Consider the following 6,078-nt stretch of genomic DNA (forward strand, 5'->3'; position numbering starts at 1 on the left):
ATCTAACACAAAACAGAATTAGCCTCCTTTTCCTTAGTTTAACCATATAATGATTTTGTTTGCAGAAATATTAACAACGTTTGCCCTTTTATGAAGAAATACAATCATTTTCTGTTAAACTAAGAAGTGCCAGAAAATTGTGTTGGAAATGCTTAAACTGATGTTTCATCTTCCTCGACTCCTCATTTTTCTCAGCACATAGATGTCTTCTGTCCGTGAAATGTCATTGATTTTATAACTGAAAGGTGATATTACTGCTTATTTCCTACATTCATTGAATAAGTTCCATTCTAAATGCAGGTCTAAATCATGGATTAATTCAGTAATCATTAATTCAATAATCTCTATAGAACCTATGTAAGTTGGAAGCTCTTAAATTTGTGAAAAGACATAGTCCTTGCCATGGAGGAGGTTACAACTTCAGCTGGGAAGCAGATATGCAGACTACTAAATAATAATTTAATGGAATATAAGTACGATAGGAATCAAATATGGACAAAGTCCTTAATTTGACTATTAAACAAAACAGCTTATGAAGAATAAACAGTACTTTAATATGCACTTAGGGAGCAGTTAGGGAGTTGATTTCTAAAGATGGTTACTAGGTCTGTTAATGTTAATTGCACCTGTATTTCAAAAATTTCATGGATATATTTAGAGATATAATAACAAAGAAGAAGAAAAAACTAAGCTAAATAGGCAGTAGGGAAACAATAATAAGCAAGGCTTAGGATTCCATTTATACTTTGGTTCAGGCAAATCGTTGTCAAGCAGTATTATTTATTTCCCTCGGAAGGCCCACATTTAGCCTACAGTGCCGCTGTGAAATATGTGATTAAAACTTTCATCCTGGAAAACAGCAGTACTGTTAATCTTCAGTCAGTTATTCACATACCATACAGAAGCCCACAGTTACCAAATTGAACCATCATTCTTAAATCACAGTTCATTCAGGAAGATTTTAGTGCCTACTTGTTTAACACAATCTTATAAATGATCCCTCACAAAGGATGTGAAAATCAACACATATCTTTAATGGGCTAATTGTGCTCCACTGCAGTGTTAAGTCTATAAAAGCTTTTTAATAGTGAGAGAAATGATGGCATTTTCATCTTAATTTGAAAATATAATTGCTATTCTAAATAGTTTTTTGTTTTTAACTTCAGTGCTTATTGACAGCAGAAATTTCCCCAAAACGCTAACAGAGTATTTAACATTATTTCATTTATTGAAAGAAAATCCAAGGGAAAATAACATACAGCTATCTGCAGAAGGAAAATATCAAAAGGAAAAGTAAGTTAAATCTAAACTTTGAGATCTAAAATGTAACTAATATTTGATATGAATTTAACACAATGTATATTTGATTAAACGTATACATTTAAATATACTGATGTCTCAAGAAATAAAAATGATATCCTGGAAATCCAGGACAACAATTAAAAGCCATACGAAAACAAACTGAAACTAATATGCTAATCCCCATTTCATAAAATTTCCCATAACTTTATTGAAAAATAAGAATACATTTTAGCTCATCTTATGGAAAATTAGTACAATTGAAATTAAATTCAATCAGTTGTAAATATTCCTTTAAGAAAACGATTTCAGTTTCTACCCAGAGTTTAACCCCTGCCCTATTCAAATTTTGAATTCCAATTCCTTAATTCCAATATACTCAATGTAGGTTCATGGTAATGAAATCACCAATAATAATTTATTAAGCTTTATATTAATAATGTCAATAAAGTAGTCCATATACAAATATATGGAATATTTATCTCTCCCTAACTTTCACTTCTGTTTCCAAACAGACATAAACTTATGATAGATGGATTCTGAACTGGCATATTTCACATTAAAATGTCAAGTTTTTAAGTCATACTTTTTCTATGTAATAACATATATATTTACTTATAAATATTATGGATACTCTGCAGAGAACTTTTTATACCAGATTTGAAAAGAAGTTCTGATCATTCTGTGGTAGCTTTTCTAAGTAGAAGTAGAAAATGTCAGAGACATTGCTTTTTAAAAATAAGCACTAAGAAAACTAAGTAAGCTAGTTAACCACAAAGGGAACATTGTCGGAAAGGAAATAGCTTGGGATTGAACCCTATGATTTTATTGTTTTCACAGAAAATGCAATAACTCCTCATTGACATCAACTACCCAGTTGCAAGAAGAGTATACCTTCTGCTTTGTTGAGACGCAGATGAAGCAATTAGTAAGAAGTCATCATCACCCAAGAGGAAAATGAATTCGGAATAAAATTTTTCCAGTTTAAATGTCTGTTGAGAGGCTCTTATCTTTGAAAGGCACATTTAAAAAAAAGTTTTTTGATAAAGAACATGCATTCAATAGAATCCTTTGAAGGCATTCTATCAAACTCAGGTTATGTAGTCTACCAGTATCTCAAATCACTAATCAAAACAAACAAAAATAGATCATGAAAAACACCACAGCCAGTTTCATACAGTCTTAAGGATAGAACTAAATTAATTGTTCTTCAAATTACACATTTTGACAGATACGTTTATTATAAAGTCTTTAAAATAAAAATGCATGTTTGGTGAAAAGTTAGTATAGCTGTCATTCATATTTTGTCATACTTTAAAATATAAAAGTAAAGAATGGCATTATTTTTTACCATTTGTAACATGATGTAACTGACCAGCTGGTTTGTAATTCTCATTATTATAATTATCACAATTCATTGCTATGTCAAAGTTGATGCTGTGATGTAGATGAAATGAAGTACCATTAGTTTAGCCTATTACATGACATTGTAATGCACCATGCATTTTTCAAATCTCTTAAAGAAAATTTAATGGCAGGCCAAACTTCTAACCTACTAAGTGCTATGAATCACATAAAACCAGAAAAAATTTTAATCCAGGGATACATGGCATACTGTAATTCATAATAGAACTAAAAAATAGGTAGCAGGAAAAAAAGAAAAAGAAAGAAAGCAGGGCTAGGTATGTATATAATGCATGTAAGAGAAGACTCAGATTTTTAAAAAGCACAAAAGTTATGTTATTTTTAAATAATGTGTATTCAATGAGTATTTAATATAATCCTACAAATACGAAGGGGCTATTATTACTACTGAAAAGTAATAACATTGGGCATGATTTGACACTTCTGGTAACATTGGTGAATTTCAGTACATAAGATGCCATGTTTTTTAGGACGCACTATTATTTTATATATCACTACACAGAAATGCTGCTAATTATAATTAAAATATCCTGATTGCAGAGATGTTAAAATGTGGAGAAACAATCATCTCTGAACTGATGAAAAAAAGTAATGCTTCTAATTAATTGGGATCAACTACTGGCAGTAGGAGATTACATGATATAATCTTTCTCCCAGGAAATTAAAAGCTCCATTGCCTAATGCCTTCCTACGAAAGAACAACAACAACAAAATATTGCCATCAATTACACTTAAAATGTGTTATCAAAAAGGAAAAGGAGGAATACATTGGAGATTTCAACTCATAAACAAAAAAGTATTAGGAAAAGGAAGGCAGTTGGTGAACATGTAAGTGCTTTAAGGTTGTCATTATTATAACTAATATTAAAGAAGGGAATACTTAATTTACATTTCACATATGCTGACTGTTAAAAAATTTTTGCATTTTTATCCATTGCCTTTCAATTACAGTAACTAAACATTTGCTCTGGAGTGAAAAACATTGATTCTAAGTATGCTCGTTTATATAAGTTATCCAGAACCCATTTAAGTTATATATTTTAACTTATTACCATATCAATAAAGTTGATTGCTTTGCAGTTCTTCTGATTTACCCCTTTGTTCTTGGTACTCATCTGCAATTTCTCAAACATTTAATCAAAATTACTTTTTGAAGTACCAGCCGGTTCTCATGAACTTCCGAAGCCTTGTGTATTCTTACTGTGTGAAAGGTTATGGAAAGACTTTAGTATTTTATGAATGTTTAGTAGTAGAACTGAATCTTTTGCTTACAGCAGTTTCTTTGTGCAGGGTTACTTAGGAGAAAAGACTTGATTATTTTCCTGGAAAGGACACATGTATATCCAAATATGCTGAATGTAGATTTTTTTTTTTGTTTTTTGCAAAAGCCTCACTCAAAGATCAGGGAAAGAAGGCGGCAATGAGTTAAGCCTCTCTTTTGATCTAGAACATTTTCAATGATATTATCAGAAATGAGTACGCAGAAAATCAATTTCAAAATATGATCCGCTAATATGGGATAGTGAAGAGAAGTGGTTAGTTGCCACATAAAATGGAAGTCAAGGTGAAGGGAGATTTAGTAAATGTTAAGCTAAGTGCCTTGAATATTTTTACTTTAATCTCTTTGGTTTGATAAAATAGATGGGTGACTATAATTTTGAAATTCTTTCAATATGCCTGATTTGTTCCAGTATGTTATAAAATTCATTTCTTTATTCTGCTTAATTTAAAGAACATGGCTTAGCTCAATTCTACCATTACCTGGATATTCAGACTGGTTCCCTCTTTAACTATGAAAATACACATTAAATTCCAAGTTCATATTTGTTTCATATTTTACTTTCAAAAGTTTGACTTTTTTTTACAACTATTACAAATAAGGGAGAGTGCATCAGAGATTTCCTATCAAAATTTCTTCCTGCAGACATTAAATTATATGAAGCACTGAAGATTTATCCCATGGAGACATAACCAATAAATTGTATAACTAGTCTCATTTTGGTGATAAGTGAACATCGTTCAACAAACACACATACTGCTTTTCATACCTTACCTGGAAAGAGGCTTTATTGAACATAGCTGTAAAATTATCTTTTAAGTTGGATTACTGAATTTGCACAAACATTTCTACAGAATTATTTTTTTTAAAAAATCAAGCTGTGTCATTTTTCCACTACATTTTGTTGTGCTTTTTATATTAATATTTGCAAATGTTATAATTTAATACTTATATCCCAATTACTTGCATAATCAGTTTTTTTTTAATCCTGGGGTGTTGAAAGAACATATAATAATATTCTTCTTTAGACAAAAGTCTTTTTAAATGAAGTTAAAAGCTGAGATAATTTAAGGAAAAAGATCTTCAAATTTTCATAACCAACAGGTTTAAGTGAAATTTACAATGCATTGGAAAACTGGCTGGTTAAAGGTATGATTTGTCCTCAGGTAGCTCAAAATCATTTTTACAGGTTTTTGTTTTTTTGTAAAAGTGTTTTTTAATCTTGGTAAAATAATAAAATAATATTTCACAATTTTCACAGAGTCTGACTAAAGGGCAGAGGCATATTACCCTCAGTGTCTAGAATAAAGCCAGATTTTTTCAGGCCCAGTTCCACTGTAGAGTTTGTATGTACTGCAATCACAAACATTTTCTTGTTCCCTCTAAAGCTAGGGCCAATTTCATTTCAAATGGAGGTTAGAGTAAAAAATCACTCCTGTTTTACCACCTTCTGCGCTAAGTATTATCTTAACAACCTTTTGCTCTGGTTGACCCATTTAATAACCTGGAAGAAAAAAGTGTTGCTCCCATGTCTGGTCTCAATGGAAGTTATTTTCTAATGGACAATAAGCCGAAAGGCCATGGCTGTCTAGGAGGTCAAACAACAAATATCTTGTCTGCATGGGCTTACGCAGCAGCTTCGGTCCTTTCTTCTTCAGAAGCGGCTTCGTTGTCTTGCCTGTAATTTGCACATTTAGGCTCTGTAGTTTGTTTATAAAACAGTTTTACACAAACCACTCTTAGCAGTGCAAACTTCTGAGTTGAAAATTATTCAGGCTTGTTTCATTGAAGGCACTTGGTTTCCATGGCGATTTATAAAAGATGATGGTTTGGTTTCTTCATTGGAACAGATGACTTAGTTTGGGTGTTCAAGTGGCCGCAAGCAAACTCCGATAAGCCTGTGTAATATGTAAGCCCAGGTTTACCATCCTGGATAGTAGTGCATGCAGAAAGAGACAGCATACAGTTATCTAGTTTAGCCATGGGAGGAAAACAAATAATAATAATAAAGGTGGGATGGGGATAAGGTGGGGAGGAAGAAGAATGTTGTAAATAATTCTGAGTTCAGGTTATTT

Source organism: Phocoena sinus, chromosome 2 (genome assembly GCF_008692025.1).
Source record: "Phocoena sinus isolate mPhoSin1 chromosome 2, mPhoSin1.pri, whole genome shotgun sequence".
Lineage (NCBI taxonomy): Eukaryota > Metazoa > Chordata > Mammalia > Artiodactyla > Phocoenidae > Phocoena > Phocoena sinus.